Below are 23,854 nucleotides of genomic sequence, written 5' to 3'. Positions count from 1 at the left end.
ACTGGCTGCCCACGGGTCCCACTCGAATGACACGGGTCTCCACACTCTCTGGGACCTCCTCTGGTCCGTTCTGATGCAGCTCTTCCTTCACCCGGGAACACTGGCTACAGAGCTTTGAGCCTCCGATCTTTCTCAGGTTCCTTGTGGTGGGCGGTTTCTGAGAAGTTTTCTTGGGCAGCTTTGCCTGAAGGTGATTATTCCCTCTCGCACTTGCCCTGGCCACCTGGAGAAAACAAGAGAAGGGTAGAGAATGGCCTTGGTTTGGGGAAGAGGGTGAAGGTGGCCGGGAACGACAGCTTCAGGAGAAGGGGTGTGGGCAGAGAAGGGGTATGTGCCAGGCAAGGACAGGGGAGGGGGTCTTATGGGGTGGGGTCAATGGGCAAGAGGAGTTTGGGTGGGTTCAGCTCACCTTGACATTTGTTTTGGGCCTCAATTGAGAGGAGGTCTTCATCCTTTTGTCCCGGGGAACAGGAGGCAGGTGTTTCCTAACTACTCTGAGGCCTTGGGGCTTCCCAGTCCACTTAGTCATTTTGAGGCCTCCCAGTGGTCTGCTCCAGAGCCCCTGAGCACCCCTATATATACCCCTCCCCAGGGAGACACACCCTCATGCTTTATGAGGTCAGCAAGTCTCTTCCCCAGGCAAAGGTGGCCTGGGTGAGCCTTGACATCACAAAGCCCCATCCTGACACCTCTAGCGGAGGATGGGGAGCAATTCAGATGTTTTGGTGGGAGAAATGAGGCATTTGTACCTCCCCTAAAGAGGAAGTACTCCCTGCCATCCTCATCTCTCTAAGTCAACTCCGATGGGTCACATGGCAGGGAGAGTGTGTCTCCCCCAAAATTTCCCTATTCTATCTATTTATGACTGTAAAAGTATAAAGGGATTTAAAAAAAAAAATCTGCAACAAAAGTTTATTTTCTTTGTTCCATAGTCTCAAAATAACTGACAATTAAGAATGAATTTCAAATAAAACCTGTTTTTCAAATTCAACAAGATCCTTTGTGTTCAAATATAAGACGATTTTGTTCTTTTCAAGCTAAAAAAAGTTTGCACCTTGCAGTGAATACTTTGTTTCACTGATGGAGACGTAAATAAAAGCACATCCTGTGTCTTTACCTTGACAATTTCTGTGGTATCACTGTATATTTAGAAAAAACTGTTTGGATGTGGGGTGTGTATTAGTCCCTTCCCTCGGGGACTGCAGGCTGTGCAGGAAGTGATCTCGAGGCCTTGCAAACCATGAAGGATGCTCTGTGGAAGGGAGCAGTGGTAACCATGGCAGCCTGTGTTGGTGACAATTGTTGAACAGGGTCTTCTCTTAATGAACTCCCTCATAGAAGACAATGAATTTTTAAAGAGAAGTACTAAGACTGTGGCCGTATGAATTTATATATATATATATATTTATATATGTATACCTATACACACTTATGTGTATGTGTTTGGATATGTATACACACACTCATGCGTGTGTGCATTTGTATATATGTACACTGAAACTTTGTACCTTGTGAATAATATGTAAAATATTAAAACCTGACATATATGACAACAAGCTTTTCAAACTTCAACCAACAGAATTTGGTGTTGCAGAGGAAAAGTATTTAATTACTGACATTATTTTTGAATAGTGGAGTATGGAGATGGTAATGAAAACAGAACCAGTGTTTACTTGGTTTTATTCTTGTAATAAAAGTCTTCGTGGGCAATGCTCCCCAGTATTGCCTGCACGGGATGTGGGCTACTCCCCCTGCCCCACCTGTGGGGCCCACTGCCCCATTCTAAATTCCTTTGCCCCGAAGAAGACATACAGATGGCTAACAAACACATGAAAAGATGCTCAACATCCCTCATTATCAGACAAATGCAAAGCAAAACCGCAATGAAGTACCATCTCAGGCCAGTCAGGATGGCTGCTATCCAAACATCTACAAGCAACAAATGCAGAAGAGGGTGTGGAGAGAAGGGAACCCTCTTACACTGTTGGTGCGAATGCAAACTAGTACAGCCACTATGGAGCACAGTGTGGAGATTCCTTACAAAACTGGCGCTAGAACTGCCATATGACCCAGCCATCCCACTGCTGGGCATACACACCGAGGAAACCAGAATTGAAAGAGACATGTGGACTCGAATGATCATCACAGCACTGTTTACGATAGGCAGGACATGGAAGCAACCTAGATGTCCATCAGCAGACGAATGGACGAGAAAGCAGTGGAACATATACACAATGGAATATTACTAAGCCATGCAAAAGAATACACTTGACTCAGTTCTAATGAGGAGGATGAAACTGGAGCCTATTATACAGAGGGAAATAAGTCAGAAAGAAAAACACCAATCCACTCTACTAAGGCATATATATGGAATGTAGAAAGATGGTAATGATAACCCTGTATGCGAGACTGCAAAAGAGACACAGACGCACAGAAGAGTCTTTTGGACTCTGCGGGAGAAGGCGAGCGTGGGATGCTCTGAGAGAGTCGTGTTGAAACATGTATATTATCGTATGTGAATCAGATCATCAGTCCAGGCTCCATGCATGAGACAGGGTGCTCGGGGCTGGTGCACTGGGATGGCCCAGAGGGATGGGACGGGGAGGGAGGTGGGAGGGGGGATTCAGGATGGGGAACACATGTACACCCGAGGCGGATTCATGCCAAGTATGGCAAAAACCATTGCAGCACTGTCAAGTAATCAGCCTCCGATTAAAATAAATAAATTTTAAAAACCAAACTAACTTCCTTTGGTAAAACGGGCCTGATCAATGTTGGCTTTGTGACTTCCAAAAACACCATTATTTTCGTTCCTTGCTTCCCTCCTTCCTCCCCCTTCTGTCTTTCCTTTTCTTTCTTATTATACAATTGAGAAAGTTTGCTTTCCATTGATAGTTATTAGAGTACTGGCTCTATTCACCATGTTGTACAATACATCCTTGAGCTCCTCTGACACCTAACACGGTGTGCCTCCCACTCTGCCACCTCTGTTGCCCCTCCCTCTTACCCTCCCCTCTGGTAACCAGTACATTGATCTCTGTATCTGTGAGCCTCCATTTTTGTTACATTCTCTATTTTGTGGTGTTTTCAGATTCTATAAGTGCTATCGTACAGTATTTGTCTATCTCTGTCTGAGTTTTTTTACTTAATAGTGTACCTTCCATGTTGCTGCAAATGTCCAGATTCCATTCTTTTTATGGGGCAGCTTCCCTCTATGCCTTTTTAGCAAATGACACTGCCACCGCACACGACACGGCTCCCCGGCTCAGTTTCCATCTCTGCCCTCACGCAGAGAAACACCAAGTCCTCTTCCTCTTCTCCCATGGGATGTGTATCTTTGAAGCTGAGTCTGGAACCAGTTCTTCCCCCCGCCCCCCACTTTCTGGCAAACTGGACCTTCTAGTCCCATCTCCAACCCCACAGGACCCATCTCCCTCCCTCTTCACACATTTATCCCTGCCCTGCCCTCTCTGCCCCCACTCTCAGAGAACTCGGAGACAAACAGAATTTCACATCAGGTTGATTTTATGTGCATTCTTAATGTATGCAGTTGGTATAATAGTCAACGTCGGTACCGTTGGCCAGTACTCAGCGGCAAGACCCTCGAAGATTTCTGAGGTCCCTAGCCATGACTTCCAGTCACTGGCTGCCCACGGGTCCCACTCGAATGACACGGGTCTCCACACTCTCTGGGACCTCCTCTGGTCCGTTCTGATGCAGCTCTTCCTTCACCTGGGAACACTGGCTACAGAGCTTTGAGCCTCCGATCTTTCTCAGGTTCCTTGTGGTGGGCGGTTTCTGAGACGTTTTCTTGGGCAGCTTTGCCTGAAGGTGATTATTCCCTCTCGCACTTGCCCTGGCCACCTGGAGAAAACAAGAGAAGGGTAGAGAATGGCCTTGGTTTGGGGAAGAGGGTGAAGGTGGCCGGGAACGACAGCTTCAGGAGAAGGGGTGTGGGCAGAGAAGGGGTATGTGCCAGGCAAGGACAGGGGAGGGGGTCTTATGGGGTGGGGTCAATGGGCAAGAGGAGTTTGGGTGGGTTCAGCTCACCTTGACATTTGTTTTGGGCCTCAATTGAGAGGAGGTCTTCATCCTTTTGTCCCGGGGAACAGGAGGCAGGTGTTTCCTAACTACTCTGAGGCCTTGGGGCTTCCCAGTCCACTTAGTCATTTTGAGGCCTCCCAGTGGTCTGCTCCAGAGCCCCTGAGCACCCCTATATATACCCCTCCCCAGGGAGACACACCCTCATGCTTTATGAGGTCAGCAAGTCTCTTCCCCAGGCAAAGGTGGCCCTGGGTGAGCCTTGACATCACAAAGCCCCATCCTGACACCTCTAGCGGAGGATGGGGAGCAATTCAGATGTTTTGGTGGGAGAAATGAGGCATTTGTACTTCCCCTAAAGAGGAAGTACTCCCTGCCATCCTCATCTCTCTAAGTCAACTCCGATGGGTCACATGGCAGGGAGAGTGTGTCTCCCCCAAAACTTCCCTATTCTATCTATTTATGACTGTAAAAGTATAAAGGGATTTAAAAAATAAAATCTGCAAACGATACAGCTTCAGCAGCCCCAGGTAACAAAAGTTTATTTTCTTTGTTCCATAGTCTCAAAATAACTGACAATTAAGAATGAATTTCACCTTTTTCTCAAGCGCACATGGAACCTTCTCCAGGATAGATCACATCCTGGGCCATAAAGCTAGCCTTGGTAAATTCAAAAAAATAGAAATCATTCCAAGCATCTTTTCTGACCACAATGCAGTAATATTAGATCTCAATTACTGGAGAAAAACTATTAAAAAATCCAACATATGGAGGCTGAACAACACGCTGCTGAATAACCAACAAGTCACAGAAGAAATAAAAAAAGAAATCAAAATTTGCATAGAAACGAATGAAAATGAAAACACAACAACCCAAAACCTGTGGGACACGGTAAAAGCAGTCCTAAGGGGAATGTTCATAGCAATACAGGCACACCTCAAGAAACAAGAAAAAAGTCAAATAAATAACCTAACTCTACACCTAAAGCCACTAGAAAAGGAAGAAATGAAGAACCCCAGGGTTAGTAGAAGGAAAGAAATCTTAAAAATTAAAGCAGAAATAAATGCAAAAGAAACAAAAGAGACCATAGCAAAAATCAACAAAACCAAAAGCTGGTTCTTTGAAAGGATAAATAAAATTGACAAACCATTAGCCAGACTCATCAAGAAACAAAGGGAGAAAAATCAAATCAATAAAATTAGAAATGAAAATGGAGAGATTACAACAGACAACACAGAAATACAAAGGATCATAAGAGACTACTATCAACAATTATATGCCAATAAAATGGACAACGAGGAAGAAATGGACAAATTCTTAGAAAAGTACAACTTTCCAAAACTCGACCAGGAAGAAATAGAAAATCTCAACAGACCCATCCCAAGCACGGAAATTGAAACTGTAATAAAAAATCTTCCGGCAAACAAAAGCCCAGGTCCAGACGGCGTCACAGCTGAATTCTACCAAAAATTTAGAGAAGAGCTAACAACTATCCTGCTCAAACACTTCCAGAAAATTGCAGAGGATGGTAAACTTCCAAACTCATTCTATGAGGCCACCATCACCCTAATACCAAAACCTGACAAAGATCCCACAAAAAAAGAAAACTACAGGCCAATATCATTGATGAACATAGATGCAAAAATCCTTAACAAAATTCTAGCAATCAGAATCCAACAACACATTAAGAAGATCATACACCATGACCAGGTGGGCTTTATCCCAGGGATGCAAGGATTCTTCAATATCTGCAAATCAATCAATGTAATACACCGCATTAACAAATTGAAAAATAAAAACCATATGATTATCTCAATAGATGCAGAGAAAGCCTTTGACAAAATTCAACATCCATTTATGATCAAAACTCTCCAGAAATCAGGAATAGAAGGAACATACCTCAACATAATAAAAGCTATATATGACAAACCCGCAGCAAACATTATCCTCAATGGTGAAAAATTGAAAGCATTTCCTCTAAAGTCAGGAACAAGACAAGGGTGCCCACTTTCACCATTACTATTCAACATAGTTTGGGAAGTTTTGGCCACAGCAATCAGAACAGAAAAAGAAATAAAAGGAATCCAAATTGGAAAAGAAGAAGTAAAGCTCTCACTGTTTGCAGATGACATGATCCTCTACATAGAAAACCCTAAAGACTCCACCAGAAAATTACTAGAACTAATCAATGACTATAGTAAAGTTGCAGGATATAAAATCAACACACAGAAATCCCTTGCATTCCTATACACTAATAATGAGAAAACAGAAAGAGAAATTAAGGAAACAATTCCATTCACCATTGCAATGGAAAGAATAAAATACTTAGGAATATATCTACCTAAAGAATCTAAAGACCTATATATAGAAAACTATAAAACACTGGTGAAAGAAATCAAAGAGGACACTAACAGATGGAGAAATATACCATGTTCATGGATTGGAAGAATCAATGTAGTGAAAATGACTATACTACCCAAAGCAATCTATAGATTCAATGCAATCCCTATCAAGCTACCAACAGCATTCTTCACAGAGCTAGAACAAATAATTTCACAATTTGTATGGAAAAACAAAAAACCTCGAATAGCCAAAGCGATCTTGAGAAAGAAGAATGGAACTGGAGGAATCAACCTACCTGACTTCAGGCTCTACTACAAAGCCACAGTTATCAAGACAGTATGGTACTGGCACAAAGACAGAAATATAGATCGATGGAACAAAATAGAAAGCCCAGAGATAAATCCACGCACATATGGACACCTTATCTTTGACAAAGGAGGCAAGAATATACAATGGATTAAAGACAATCTCTTTAACAAGTGGTGCTGGGAACTCTGGTCAACCACTTGTAAAAAAATGAAACTAGAACACTTTCTAACACCATACACAAAAATAAACTCAAAATGGATTAAAGATCTAAACGTAAGACCAGAAACTATAAAACTCCTAGAGGAGAACATAGGCAAAACACTCTCTGACATACATCACAGCAGGATCCTCTATGACCCACCTCCCAGAATATTGGAAATAAAAGCAAAAATAAACAAATGGGACCTAATTAACTTAAAAGTTTCTGCACAACAAAGGAAACCATTAGCAAGGTGAAAAGACAGCCTTCAGAATGGGAGAAGATAATAGCAAATGAAATAACTGACAAACAACTAATCTCGAGAATATACAAGCAACTCCTACAGCTCAACTCCAGAAAAATAAATGACCCAATCAAAAAATGGGCCAAAGAACTAAACAGACATTTCTCCAAAGAAGACATACAGATGGCTAACAAACACATGAAAAGATGCTCAACATCACTCATTATCAGAGACATGCAAATCAAAACCACTATGAGGTACCATTTCACACCAGTCAGAATGGCTGCGATCCAAAAGTCTACAAGTAATAAATGCTGGAGAGGGTGTGGAGAAAAGGGAACCCTCTTACACTGTTGGTGGGAATGCAAACTAGTACAGCCACTATGGAGAACAGTGTGGAGATTCCTTAAAAAACTGGAAATAGACCTGCCTTATAGTCCAGCAATCCCACTGCTGGGCATACACACTGAGGAAACCAGAGGGGAAAGAGACACGAGTACCCCAATGTTCATCGCAGCACTGTTTATAATAGCCAGGACATGGAAGCAACCTAGGTGTCCATCAGCAGATGAATGGATAAGAAAGCTGTGGCACATATACACAATGGAGTATTATTCAGCCATTAAAAAGAATACATTTGACTCAGTTCTAATGAGGTGGATGAAACTGGAGCCTATTATACAGAGTGAAGTAAGCCAGAAAGAAAAACACCAATACAGTATACGAACGCATATATATGGAATTTAGAAAGATGGTAACAATAAGCCTGTGTACGAGACAGCAAAAGAGACACTGATGTATAGAACAGTCTTAGGGACTCTGTGGGAGAGGGAGAGGGTGGGAAGATTTGGGAGAATGGCATTGAAACATGTAAAATATCATGTATGAAATGAGTTGCCAGTCCAGGTTCGATGCATGATACTGGATGCTCGGGGCTGGTGCACTGGGACGCCCCAGAGGGATGGAATGGGGAGGGAGGAGGGAGGAGGGTTCAGGATGGGGAACACATGTACACCCGTGGTGGATTCATGTCAAGTATGGCAAAAACCATTGCAGCACTGTCAAGTAATCAGCCTCCGATTAAAATAAATAAATTTTAAAAAATAAACCAAATTCCTTTGCTAACAAGGGCCTGATCAATGTTGGCTTTGTGACTTCCAAAAACACCATTATTTTCGTTCCTTGCTTCTCTCCTTCCTCCCCCTTCTGTCTTTCCTTTTCTTTCTTATTATACAATTGAGAAAGTCTGCTTTCTATTTATAGTTATTAGAGTACTGGCTCTATTCACCATGTTGTACAATACATCCTTGAGCTCCTCTGACACCTAACACGGTGTGCCTCCCACTCCACCACCTCTGTTGCCCCTCCCTCTTGCCCTCCCCTCTGGTAACCAGTACATTGATCTCTGTATCTGTCAGCCTCCATTTTTGTCACATTTCTATTTTGTGGTGTTTTCAGACTCTATAAGTGATATCGTACAGTATTTGTCTATCTCTGTCTGAGTTATTTTACTTAATAGTGTACCTTCCATGTTGCTGCAAATGTCCAGATTCCATTCTTTTTATGGGGCAGCTTCCCTCTATGCCTTTTTAGCAAATGGCACTGCCACCGCACACGACACGGCTCCCCGGCTCAGTTTCCATCTCTGCCCTCACGCAGAGAATCACCAAGTCCTCTTCCTCTTCTCCCATGGGATGTGTATCTTTGAAGCTGAGTCTGGAACCAGTTCTTCCCCCCGCCCCCCACTTTCTGGCAAATGGACCTTCTAGTCCCATCTCCAACCCCACAGGACCCATCTCCCTCCCTCTTCACACATTTATCCCTGCCCTGCCCTCTCTGCCCCCACTCTCAGAGACCTCGGAGACAAACAGAATTTCACATCAGGTTGATTTTATGTGCATTCCTAATGTATGCAGTTGGTATAATAGTCAACGTCGGTACCGTTGGCCAGTACTCAGCGGCAAGACCCTCGAAGATTTCTGAGGTCTCTAGCCATGCCTTCCAGTCACTGGCTGCCCACGGGTCCCACTCGAATGACACGGGTCTCCACACTCTCTGGGACCTCCTCTGGTCCGTTCTGATGCAGCTCTTCCTGCACCCGGGAACACTGGCTACAGAGCTTTGAGCCTCCGATCTTTCTCAGGTTCCTTGTGGTGGGCGGTTTCTGAGAAGTTTTCTTGGGCAGCTTTGCCTGAAGGTGATTATTCCCTCTCGCACTTGCCCTGGCCACCTGGAGAAAACAAGAGAAGGGTAGAGAATGGCCTTGGTTTGGGGAAGAGGGTGAAGGTGGCCGGGAACGACAGCTTCAGGAGAAGGGGTGTGGGCAGAGAAGGGGTATGTGCCAGGCAAGGACAGGGGAGGGGGTCTTATGGGGTGGGGTCAATGGGCAAGAGGAGTTTGGGTGGGTTCAGCTCACCTTGACATTTGTTTTGGGCCTCAATTGAGAGGAGGTCTTCATCCTTTTGTCCCGGGGAACAGGAGGCAGGTGTTTCCTAACTACTCTGAGGCCTTGGGGCTTCCCAGTCCACTTAGTCATTTTGAGGCCTCCCAGTGGTCTGCTCCAGAGCCCCTGAGCACCCCTATATATACCCCTCCCCAGGGAGACACACCCTCATGCTTTATGAGGTCAGCAAGTCTCTTCCCCAGGCAAAGGTGGCCCTGGGTGAGCCTTGACATCACAAAGCCCCATCCTGACACCTCTAGCGGAGGATGGGGAGCAATTCAGATGTTTTGGTGGGAGAAATGAGGCATTTGTACTTCCCCTAAAGAGGAAGTACTCCCTGCCATCCTCATCTCTCTAAGTCAACTCCGATGGGTCACATGGCAGGGAGAGTGTGTCTCCCCCAAAATTTCCCTATTCTATCTATTTATGACTGTAAAAGTATAAAGGGATTTAAAAAAAAAAATCTGCAACAAAAGTTTATTTTCTTTGTTCCATAGTCTCAAAATAACTGACAATTAAGAATGAATTTCAAATAAAACCTGTTTTTCAAATTCAACAAGATCCTTTGTGTTCAAATATAAGACGATTTTGTTCTTTTCAAGCTAAAAAAAGTTTGCACCTTGCAGTGAATACTTTGTTTCACTGATGGAGACGTAAATAAAAGCACATCCTGTGTCTTTACCTTGACAATTTCTGTGGTATCACTGTGTATTTAGAAAAAACTGTTTGGATGCGGGGTGTGTATTAGTCCCTTCCCTCGGGGACTGCAGGCTGTGCAGGAAGTGATCTCGAGGCCTTGCAAACCATGAAGGATGCTCTGTGGAAGGGAGCAGTGGTAACCATGGCAGCCTGTGTTGGTGACAATTGTTGAACAGGGTCTTCTCTTAATGAACTCCCTCCTAGAAGACAATGAATTTTTAAAGAGAAGTACTAAGACTGTGGCCGTATGAATTTATATATATATATATATATATATTTATATATGTATACCTATACACACATATGTGTATGTGTTTGGATATGTATACACACACTCATGCGTGTGTGCATTTGTATATATGTACACTGAAACTTTGTACCTTGTGAATAATATGTAAAATATTAAAACCTGACATATATGACAACAAGCTTTTCAAACTTCAACCAACAGAATTTGGTGTTGCAGAGGAAAAGTATTTAATTACTGACATTATTTTTGAATAGTGGAGTATGGAGATGGTAATGAAAACAGAACCAGTGTTTACTTGGTTTTATTCTTGTAATAAAAGTCTTCGTGGGCAATGCTCCCCAGTATTGCCTGCACGGGATGTGGGCTACTCCCCCTGCCCCACCTGTGGGGCCCACTGCCCCATTCTAAATTCCTTTGCCCCGAAGAAGACATACAGATGGCTAACAAACACATGAAAAGATGCTCAACATCCCTCATTATCAGACAAATGCAAAGCAAAACCGCAATGAAGTACCATCTCAGGCCAGTCAGGATGGCTGCTATCCAAACATCTACAAGCAACAAATGCAGAAGAGGGTGTGGAGAGAAGGGAACCCTCTTACACTGTTGGTGCGAATGCAAACTAGTACAGCCACTATGGAGCACAGTGTGGAGATTCCTTACAAAACTGGCACTAGAACTGCCATATGACCCAGCCATCCCACTGCTGGGCATACACACCGAGGAAACCAGAATTGAAAGAGACATGTGGACTCGAATGATCATCACAGCACTGTTTACGATAGGCAGGAAATGGAAGCAACCTAGATGTCCATCAGCAGACGAATGGACGAGAAAGCAGTGGAACATATACACAATGGAATATTACTCAGCCATGCAAAAGAAGACACTTGACACAGTTCTAATGAGGAGGATGAAACTGGAGCCTATTATACAGAGGGAAATAAGTCAGAAAGAAAAACACCAATCCACTCTACTAAGGCATATATATGGAATGTAGAAAGATGGTAATGATAACCCTGTATGCGAGACTGCAAAAGAGACACAGACGCACAGAAGAGTCTTTTGGACTCTGCGGGAGAAGGCGAGCGTGGGATGCTCTGAGAGAGTCGTGTTGAAACATGTATATTATCGTATGTGAATCAGATCATCAGTCCAGGCTCCATGCATGAGACAGGGTGCTCGGGGCTGGTGCACTGGGATGGCCCAGAGGGATGGGACGGGGAGGGAGGTGGGAGGGGGGATTCAGGATGGGGAACACATGTACACCCGAGGCGGATTCATGCCAAATATGGCAAAAACCATTGCAGCACTGTCAAGTAATCAGCCTCCGATTAAAATAAATAAATTTTAAAAAACAAACTAACTTCCTTTGGTAAAACGGGCCTGATCAATGTTGGCTTTGTGACTTCCAAAAACACCATTATTTTCGTTCCTTGCTTCCCTCCTTCCTCCCCCTTCTGTCTTTCCTTTTCTTTCTTATTATACAATTGAGAAAGTTTGCTTTCCATTGATAGTTATTAGAGTACTGGCTCTATTCACCATGTTGTACAATACATCCTTGAGCTCCTCTGACACCTAACACGGTGTGCCTCCCACTCTGCCACCTCTGTTGCCCCTCCCTCTTACCCTCCCCTCTGGTAACCAGTAGATTGATCTCTGTATCTGTGAGCCTCCATTTTTGTTACATTCTCTATTTTGTGGTGTTTTCAGATTCTATAAGTGCTATCGTACAGTATTTGTCTATCTCTGTCTGAGTTTTTTTACTTAATAGTGTACCTTCCATGTTGCTGCAAATGTCCAGATTCCATTCTTTTTATGGGGCAACTTCCCTCTATGCCTTTTTAGCAAATGGCACTGCCACCGCCCACGACAGGGCTCCCCGGCTCAGTTTCCATCTCTGCCCTCACGCAGAGAAACACCAAGTCCTCTTCCTCTTCTCCCATGGGATGTGTATCTTTGAAGCTGAGTCTGGAACCAGTTCTTCCCCCCGCCCCCCACTTTCTGGCAAAGTGGACCTTCTAGTCCCATCTCCAACCCCACAGGACCCATCTCCCTCCCTCTTCACACATTTATCCCTGCCCTGCCCTCTCTGCCCCCACTCTCAGAGACCTCGGAGACAAACAGAATTTCACATCAGGTTGATTTTATGTGCATTCTTAATGTATGCAGTTGGTATAATAGTCAACGTCGGTACCGTTGGCCAGTACTCAGCGGCAAGACCCTCGAAGATTTCTGAGGTCTCTAGCCATGCCTTCCAGTCACTGGCTGCCCACGGGTCCCACTCGAATGACACGGGTCTCCACACTCTCTGGGACCTCCTCTGGTCCGTTCTGATGCAGCTCTTCCTTCACCCGGGAACACTGGCTACAGAGCTTTGAGCCTCCGATCTTTCTCAGGTTCCTTGTGGTGGGCGGTTTCTGAGAAGTTTTCTTGGGCAGCTTTGCCTGAAGGTGATTATTCCCTCTCGCACTTGCCCTGGCCACCTGGAGAAAACAAGAGAAGGGTAGAGAATGGCCTTGGTTTGGGGAAGAGGGTGAAGGTGGCCGGGAACGACAGCTTCAGGAGAAGGGGTGTGGGCAGAGAAGGGGTATGTGCCAGGCAAGGACAGGGGAGGGGGTCTTATGGGGTGGGGTCAATGGGCAAGAGGAGTTTGGGTGGGTTCAGCTCACCTTGACATTTGTTTTGGGCCTCAATTGAGAGGAGGTCTTCATCCTTTTGTCCCGGGGAACAGGAGGCAGGTGTTTCCTAACTACTCTGAGGCCTTGGGGCTTCCCAGTCCACTTAGTCATTTTGAGGCCTCCCAGTGGTCTGCTCCAGAGCCCCTGAGCACCCCTATATATACCCCTCCCCAGGGAGACACACCCTCATGCTTTATGAGGTCAGCAAGTCTCTTCCCCAGGCAAAGGTGGCCCTGGGTGAGCCTTGACATCACAAAGCCCCATCCTGACACCTCTAGCGGAGGATGGGGAGCAATTCAGATGTTTTGGTGGGAGAAATGAGGCATTTGTACTTCCCCTAAAGAGGAAGTACTCCCTGCCATCCTCATCTCTCTAAGTCAACTCCGATGGGTCACATGGCAGGGAGAGCGTGTCTCCCCCAAAACTTCCCTATTCTATCTATTTATGACTGTAAAAGTATAAAGGGATTTAAAAAATAAAATCTGCAAACGATACAGCTTCAGCAGCCCCAGGTAACAAAAGTTTATTTTCTTTGTTCCATAGACTCAAAATAACTGACAATTAAGAATGAATTTCACCTTTTTCTCAAGCGCACATGGAACCTTCTCCAGGATAGATCACATCCTGGGCCATAAAGCTGGCCTTGGTAAATTCAAAAAAATAGAAATCATTCCAAGCATCTTTTCTGACCACAATGCAGTAAGATTAGATCTCAATTACAGGAGAAAAACTATTAAAAAATCCAACATATGGAGGCTGAACAACACGCTGCTGAATAACCAACAAGTCACAGAAGAAATAAAAAAAGAAATCAAAATTTGCATAGAAACGAATGAAAATGAAAACACAACAACCCAAAACCTGTGGGACACGGTAAAAGCAGTCCTAAGGGGAATGTTCATAGCAATACAGGCACACCTCAAGAAACAAGAAAAAAGTCAAATAAATAACCTAACTCTACACCTAAAGCCACTAGAAAAGGAAGAAATGAAGAACCCCAGGGTTAGTAGAAGGAAAGAAATCTTAAAAATTAAAGCAGAAATAAATGCAAAAGAAACAAAAGAGACCATAGCAAAAATCAACAAAACCAAAAGCTGGTTCTTTGAAAGGATAAATAAAATTGACAAACCATTAGCCAGACTCATCAAGAAACAAAGGGAGAAAAATCAAATCAATAAAATTAGAAATGAAAATGGAGAGATTACAACAGACAACACAGAAATACAAAGGATCATAAGAGACTACTATCAACAATTATATGCCAATAAAATGGACAACGAGGAAGAAATGGACAAATTCTTAGAAAAGTACAACTTTCCAAAACTCGACCAGGAAGAAATAGAAAATCTTAACAGACCCATCCCAAGCACGGAAATTGAAACTGTAATAAAAAATCTTCCGGCAAACAAAAGCCCAGGTCCAGACGGCGTCACAGCTGAATTCTACCAAAAATTTAGAGAAGAGCTAACAACTATCCTGCTCAAACACTTCCAGAAAATTGCAGAGGATGGTAAACTTCCAAACTCATTCTATGAGGCCACCATCACCCTAATACCAAAACCTGACAAAGATCCCACAAAAAAAGAAAACTACAGGCCAATATCATTGATGAACATAGATGCAAAAATCCTTAACAAAATTCTAGCAATCAGAATCCAACAACACATTAAGAAGATCATACACCATGACCAGGTGGGCTTTATCCCAGGGATGCAAGGATTCTTCAATATCCGCAAATCAATCAATGTAATACACCGCATTAACAAATTGAAAAATAAAAACCATATGATTATCTCAATAGATGCAGAGAAAGCCTTTGACAAAATTCAACATCCATTTATGATCAAAACTCTCCAGAAATCAGGAATAGAAGGAACATACCTCAACATAATAAAAGCTATATATGACAAACCCGCAGCAAACATTATCCTCAATGGTGAAAAATTGAAAGCATTTCCTCTAAAGTCAGGAACAAGACAAGGGTGCCCACTTTCACCATTACTATTCAACATAGTTTGGGAAGTTTTGGCCACAGCAATCAGAACAGAAAAAGAAATAAAAGGAATCCAAATTGGAAAAGAAGAAGTAAAGCTCTCACTGTTTGCAGATGACATGATCCTCTACATAGAAAACCCTAAAGACTCCACCAGAAAATTACTAGAACTAATCAATGACTATAGTAAAGTTGCAGGATATAAAATCAACACACAGAAATCCCTTGCATTCCTATACACTAATAATGAGAAAACAGAAAGAGAAATTAAGGAAACAATTCCATTCACCATTGCAACGGAAAGAATAAAATACTTAGGAATATATCTACCTGAAGAATCTAAAGACCTATATATAGAAAACTATAAAACACTGGTGAAAGAAATCAAAGAGGACACTAACAGATGGAGAAATATACCATGTTCATGGATTGGAAGAATCAATGTAGTGAAAATGACTATACTGCCCAAAGCAATCTATAGATTCAATGCAATCCCTATCAAGCTACCAACAGCATTCTTCACAGAGCTAGAACAAATAATTTCACAATTTGTATGGAAAAACAAAAAACCTCGAATAGCCAAAGCGATCTTGAGAAAGAAGAATGGAACTGGAGGAATCAACCTACCTGACTTCAGGCTCTACTACAAAGCCACAGTTATCAAGACAGCATGGTACTGGCACAAAGACAGAAATATAGATCGATGGAACAAAATAGAAAGCCCAGAGATAAATCCACGCACATATGGACACCTTATCTTTGACAAAGGAGGCAAGAATATACAATGGATTAAAGACAATCTCTTTAACAAGTGGTGCTGGGAACTCTGGTCAACCACTTGTAAAAAAATGAAACTAGAACACTTTCTAACACCATACACAAAAATAAACTCAAAATGGATTAAAGATCTAAACGTAAGACCAGAAACTATAAAACTCCTAGAGGAGAACATAGGCAAAACACTCTCTGACATACATCACAGCAGGATCCTCTATGACCCACCTCCCAGAATATTGGAAATAAAAGCAAAAATAAACAAATGGGACCTAATTAACTTAAAAGTTTCTGCACAACAAAGGAAACCATTAGCAAGGTGAAAAGACAGCCTTCAGAATGGGAGAAGATAATAGCAAATGAAGTAACTGACAAACAACTAATCTCGAGAATATACAAGCAACTCCTACAGCTCAACTCCAGAAAAATAAATGACCCAATCAAAAAATGGGCCAAAGAACTAAACAGACATTTCTCCAAAGAAGACATACAGATGGCTAACAAACACATGAAAAGATGCTCAACATCACTCATTATCAGAGACATGCAAATCAAAACCACTATGAGGTACCATTTCACACCAGTCAGAATGGCTGCGATCCAAAAGTCTACAAGTAATAAATGCTGGAGAGGGTGTGGAGAAAAGGGAACCCTCTTACACTGTTGGTGGGAATGCAAACTAGTACAGCCACTATGGAGAACAGTGTGGAGATTCCTTAAAAAACTGGAAATAGACCTGCCTTATAGTCCAGCAATCCCACTGCTGGGCATACACACTGAGGAAACCAGAAGGGAAAGAGACACGAGTACCCCAATGTTCATCGCAGCACTGTTTATAATAGCCAGGACATGGAAGCAACCTAGGTGTCCATCAGCAGATGAATGGATAAGAAAGCTGTGGCACATATACACAATGGAGTATTATTCAGCCATTAAAAAGAATACATTTGACTCAGTTCTAATGAGGTGGATGAAACTGGAGCCTATTATACAGAGTGAAATAAGTCAGAAAGAAAAACACCAATCCACTCTACTAAGGCATATATATGGAATGTAGAAAGATGGTAATGATAACCCTGTATGCGAGACTGCAAAAGAGACACAGACGCACAGAAGAGTCTTTTGGACTCTGCGGGAGAAGGCGAGCGTGGGATGCTCTGAGAGAGTCGTGTTGAAACATGTATATTATCGTATGTGAATCAGATCATCAGTCCAGGCTCCATGCATGAGACAGGGTGCTCGGGGCTGGTGCACTGGGATGGCCCAGAGGGATGGGACGGGGAGGGAGGTGGGAGGGGGGATTCAGGATGGGGAACACATGTACACCCGAGGCGGATTCATGCCAAATATGGCAAAAACCATTGCAGCACTGTCAAGTAATCAGCCTCCGATTAAAATAAATAAATTTTAAAAAACAAACTAACTTCCTTTGGTAAAACGGGCCTGATCAATGTTGGCTTTGTGACTTCCAAAAACACCATTATTTTCGTTCCTTGCTTCCCTCCTTCCTCCCCCTTCTGTCTTTCCTTTTCTTTCTTATTATACAATTGAGAAAGTTTGCTTTCCATTGATAGTTATTAGAGTACTGGCTCTATTCACCATGTTGTACAATACATCCTTGAGCTCCTCTGACACCTAACACGGTGTGCCTCCCACTCGGCCACCTCTGTTGCCCCTCCCTCTTACCCTCCCCTCTGGTAACCAGTAGATTGATCTCTGTATCTGTGAGCCTCCATTTTTGTTACATTCTCTATTTTGTGGTGTTTTCAGATTCTATAAGTGCTATCGTACAGTATTTGTCTATCTCTGTCTGAGTTTTTTTACTTAATAGTGTACCTTCCATGTTGCTGCAAATGTCCAGATTCCATTCTTTTTATGGGGCAACTTCCCTCTATGCCTTTTTAGCAAATGGCACTGCCACCGCCCACGACACGGCTCCCCGGCTCAGTTTCCATCTCTGCCCTCACGCAGAGAAACACCAAGTCCTCTTCCTCTTCTCCCATGGGATGTGTATCTTTGAAGCTGAGTCTGGAACCAGTTCTTCCCCCCGCCCCCCACTTTCTGGCAAAGTGGACCTTCTAGTCCCATCTCCAACCCCACAGGACCCATCTCCCTCCCTCTTCACACATTTATCCCTGCCCTGCCCTCTCTGCCCCCACTCTCAGAGACCTCGGAGACAAACAGAATTTCACATCAGGTTGATTTTATGTGCATTCTTAATGTATGCAGTTGGTATAATAGTCAACGTCGGTACCGTTGGCCAGTACTCAGCGGCAAGACCCTCGAAGATTTCTGAGGTCCCTAGCCATGACTTCCAGTCACTGGCTGCCCACGGGTCCCACTCGAATGACACGGGTCTCCACACTCTCTGGGACCTCCTCTGGTCCGTTCTGATGCAGCTCTTCCTTCACCCGGGAACACTGGCTACAGAGCTTTGAGCCTCCGATCTTTCTCAGGTTCCTTGTGGTGGGCGGTTTCTGAGAAGTTTTCTTGGGCAGCTTTGCCTGAAGGTGATTATTCCCTCTCGCACTTGCCCTGGCCACCTGGAGAAAACAAGAGAAGGGTAGAGAATGGCCTTGGTTTGGGGAAGAGGGTGAAGGTGGCCGGGAACGACAGCTTCAGGAGAAGGGGTGTGGGCAGAGAAGGGGTATGTGCCAGGCAAGGACAGGGGAGGGGGTCTTATGGGGTGGGGTCAATGGGCAAGAGGAGTTTGGGTGGGTTCAGCTCACCTTGACATTTGTTTTGGGCCTCAATTGAGAGGAGGTCTTCATCCTTTTGTCCCGGGGAACAGGAGGCAGGTGTTTCCTAACTACTCTGAGGCCTTGGGGCTTCCCAGTCCACTTAGTCATTTTGAGGCCTCCCAGTGGTCTGCTCCAGAGCCCCTGAGCACCCCTATATATACCCCTCCCCAGGGAGACACACCCTCATGCTTTATGAGGTCAGCAAGTCTCTTCCCCAGGCAAAGGTGGCCCTGGGTGAGCCTTGACATCACAAAGCCCCATCCTGACACCTCTAGCGGAGGATGGGGAGCAATTCAGATGTTTTGGTGGGAGAAATGAGGCATTTGTACTTCCCCTAAAGAGGAAGTACTCCCTGCCATCCTCATCTCTCTAAGTCAACTCCGATGGGTCACATGGCAGGGAGAGCGTGTCTCCCCCAAAACTTCCCTATTCTATCTATTTATGACTGTAAAAGTATAAAGGGATTTAAAAAATAAAATCTGCAAACGATACAGCTTCAGCAGCCCCAGGTAACAAAAGTTTATTTTCTTTGTTCCATAGTCTCAAAATAACTGACAATTAAGAATGAATTTCACCTTTTTCTCAAGCGCACATGGAACCTTCTCCAGGATAGATCACATCCTGGGCCATAAAGCTGGCCTTGGTAAATTCAAAAAAATAGAAATCATTCCAAGCATCTTTTCTGACCACAATGCAGTAAGATTAGATCTCAATTACAGGAGAAAAACTATTAAAAAATCCAACATATGGAGGCTGAACAACACGCTGCTGAATAACCAACAAGTCACAGAAGAAATAAAAAAAGAAATCAAAATTTGCATAGAAACGAATGAAAATGAAAACACAACAACCCAAAACCTGTGGGACACGGTAAAAGCAGTCCTAAGGGGAATGTTCATAGCAATACAGGCACACCTCAAGAAACAAGAAAAAAGTCAAATAAATAACCTAACTCTACACCTAAAGCCACTAGAAAAGGAAGAAATGAAGAACCCCAGGGTTAGTAGAAGGAAAGAAATCTTAAAAATTAAAGCAGAAATAAATGCAAAAGAAACAAAAGAGACCATAGCAAAAATCAACAAAACCAAAAGCTGGTTCTTTGAAAGGATAAATAAAATTGACAAACCATTAGCCAGACTCATCAAGAAACAAAGGGAGAAAAATCAAATCAATAAAATTAGAAATGAAAATGGAGAGATTACAACAGACAACACAGAAATACAAAGGATCATAAGAGACTACTATCAACAATTATATGCCAATAAAATGGACAACGAGGAAGAAATGGACAAATTCTTAGAAAAGTACAACTTTCCAAAACTCGACCAGGAAGAAATAGAAAATCTCAACAGACCCATCCCAAGCACGGAAATTGAAACTGTAATAAAAAATCTTCCGGCAAACAAAAGCCCAGGTCCAGACGGCGTCACAGCTGAATTCTACCAAAAATTTAGAGAAGAGCTAACAACTATCCTGCTCAAACACTTCCAGAAAATTGCAGAGGATGGTAAACTTCCAAACTCATTCTATGAGGCCACCATCACCCTAATACCAAAACCTGACAAAGATCCCACAAAAAAAGAAAACTACAGGCCAATATCATTGATGAACATAGATGCAAAAATCCTTAACAAAATTCTAGCAATCAGAATCCAACAACACATTAAGAAGATCATACACCATGACCAGGTGGGCTTTATCCCAGGGATGCAAGGATTCTTCAATATCCGCAAATCAATCAATGTAATACACCGCATTAACAAATTGAAAAATAAAAACCATATGATTATCTCAATAGATGCAGAGAAAGCCTTTGACAAAATTCAACATCCATTTATGATCAAAACTCTCCAGAAATCAGGAATAGAAGGAACATACCTCAACATAATAAAAGCTATATATGACAAACCCGCAGCAAACATTATCCTCAATGGTGAAAAATTGAAAGCATTTCCTCTAAAGTCAGGAACAAGACAAGGGTGCCCACTTTCACCATTACTATTCAACATAGTTTGGGAAGTTTTGGCCACAGCAATCAGAACAGAAAAAGAAATAAAAGGAATCCAAATTGGAAAAGAAGAAGTAAAGCTCTCACTGTTTGCAGATGACATGATCCTCTACATAGAAAACCCTAAAGACTCCACCAGAAAATTACTAGAACTAATCAATGACTATAGTAAAGTTGCAGGATATAAAATCAACACACAGAAATCCCTTGCATTCCTATACACTAATAATGAGAAAACAGAAAGAGAAATTAAGGAAACAATTCCATTCACCATTGCAACGGAAAGAATAAAATACTTAGGAATATATCTACCTGAAGAATCTAAAGACCTATATATAGAAAACTATAAAACACTGGTGAAAGAAATCAAAGAGGACACTAACAGATGGAGAAATATACCATGTTCATGGATTGGAAGAATCAATGTAGTGAAAATGACTATACTGCCCAAAGCAATCTATAGATTCAATGCAATCCCTATCAAGCTACCAACAGCATTCTTCACAGAGCTAGAACAAATAATTTCACAATTTGTATGGAAAAACAAAAAACCTCGAATAGCCAAAGCGATCTTGAGAAAGAAGAATGGAACTGGAGGAATCAACCTACCTGACTTCAGGCTCTACTACAAAGCCACAGTTATCAAGACAGCATGGTACTGGCACAAAGACAGAAATATAGATCGATGGAACAAAATAGAAAGCCCAGAGATAAATCCACGCACATATGGACACCTTATCTTTGACAAAGGAGGCAAGAATATACAATGGATTAAAGACAATCTCTTTAACAAGTGGTGCTGGGAACTCTGGTCAACCACTTGTAAAAAAATGAAACTAGAACACTTTCTAACACCATACACAAAAATAAACTCAAAATGGATTAAAGATCTAAACGTAAGACCAGAAACTATAAAACTCCTAGAGGAGAACATAGGCAAAACACTCTCTGACATACATCACAGCAGGATCCTCTATGACCCACCTCCCAGAATATTGGAAATAAAAGCAAAAATAAACAAATGGGACCTAATTAACTTAAAAGTTTCTGCACAACAAAGGAAACCATTAGCAAGGTGAAAAGACAGCCTTCAGAATGGGAGAAGATAATAGCAAATGAAGTAACTGACAAACAACTAATCTCGAGAATATACAAGCAACTCCTACAGCTCAACTCCAGAAAAATAAATGACCCAATCAAAAAATGGGCCAAAGAACTAAACAGACATTTCTCCAAAGAAGACATACAGATGGCTAACAAACACATGAAAAGATGCTCAACATCACTCATTATCAGAGACATGCAAATCAAAACCACTATGAGGTACCATTTCACACCAGTCAGAATGGCTGCGATCCAAAAGTCTACAAGTAATAAATGCTGGAGAGGGTGTGGAGAAAAGGGAACCCTCTTACACTGTTGGTGGGAATGCAAACTAGTACAGCCACTATGGAGAACAGTGTGGAGATTCCTTAAAAAACTGGAAATAGACCTGCCTTATAGTCCAGCAATCCCACTGCTGGGCATACACACTGAGGAAACCAGAAGGGAAAGAGACACGAGTACCCCAATGTTCATCGCAGCACTGTTTATAATAGCCAGGACATGGAAGCAACCTAGGTGTCCATCAGCAGATGAATGGATAAGAAAGCTGTGGCACATATACACAATGGAGTATTATTCAGCCATTAAAAAGAATACATTTGACTCAGTTCTAATGAGGTGGATGAAACTGGAGCCTATTATACAGAGTGAAGTAAGCCAGAAAGAAAAACACCAATACAGTATACGAACGCATATATATGGAATTTAGAAAGATGGTAACAATAAGCCTGTGTACGAGACAGCAAAAGAGACACTGATGAATAGAACAGTCTTAGGGACTCTGTGGGAGAGGGAGAGGGTGGGAAGATTTGGGAGAATGGCATTGAAACATGTAAAATATCATGTATGAAATGAGTTGCCAGTCCAGGTTCGATGCATGATACTGGATGCTCGGGGCTGGTGCACTGGGACGCCCCAGAGGGATGGAATGGGGAGGGAGGAGGGAGGAGGGTTCAGGATGGGGAACACATGTACACCCGTGGCGGATTCATGTCAAGTATGGCAAAAACCATTGCAGCACTGTCAAGTAATCAGCCTCCGATTAAAATAAATAAATTTTAAAAAATAAACCAAATTCCTTTGCTAACAAGGGCCTGATCAATGTTGGCTTTGTGACTTCCAAAAACACCATTATTTTCGTTCCTTTCTTCTCTCCTTCCTCCCCCTTCTGTCTTTCCTTTTCTTTCTTATTATACAATTGAGAAAGTCTGCTTTCCATTTATAGTTATTAGAGTACTGGCTCTATTCACCATGTTGTACAATACATCCTTGAGCTCCTCTGACACCTAACACGGTGTGCCTCCCACTCCACCACCTCTGTTGCCCCTCCCTCTTGCCCTCCCCTCTGGTAACCAGTACATTGATCTCTGTATCTGTCAGCCTCCATTTTTGTCACATTCTCTATTTTGTGGTGTTTTCAGATTCTATAAGTGATATCGTACAGTATTTGTCTATCTCTGTCTGAGTTACTTTACTTAATAGTGTACCTTCCATGTTGCTGCAAATGTCAAGATTCCATTCTTTTTATGGGGCAGCTTCCCTCTATGCCTTTTTAGCAAATGGCACTGCCACCGCCCACGACACGGCTCCCCGGCTCAGTTTCCATCTCTGCCCTCACGCAGAGAATCACCAAGTCCTCTTCCTCTTCTCCCATGGGATGTGTATCTTTGAAGCTGAGTCTGGAACCAGTTCTTCCCCCCGCCCCCGACTTTCTGGCAAACTGGACCTTCTAGTCCCATCTCCAACCCCACAGGACCCATCTCCCTCCCTCTTCACACATTTATCCCTGCCCTGCCCTCTCTGCCCCCACTCTCAGAGACCTCGGAGACAAACAGAATTTCACATCAGGTTGATTTTATGTGCATTCCTAATGTATGCAGTTGGTATAATAGTCAACGTCGGTACCGTTGGCCAGTACTCAGCGGCAAGACCCTCGAAGATTTCTGAGGTCTCTAGCCATGCCTTCCAGTCACTGGCTGCCCACGGGTCCCACTCGAATGACACGGGTCTCCACACTCTCTGGGA

This window comes from Bubalus kerabau, chromosome X, assembly GCF_029407905.1.
Source record: "Bubalus kerabau isolate K-KA32 ecotype Philippines breed swamp buffalo chromosome X, PCC_UOA_SB_1v2, whole genome shotgun sequence".
Taxonomy (NCBI): Eukaryota; Metazoa; Chordata; class Mammalia; order Artiodactyla; family Bovidae; genus Bubalus; species Bubalus kerabau.
This window is presented reverse-complemented; position numbering follows the sequence as displayed.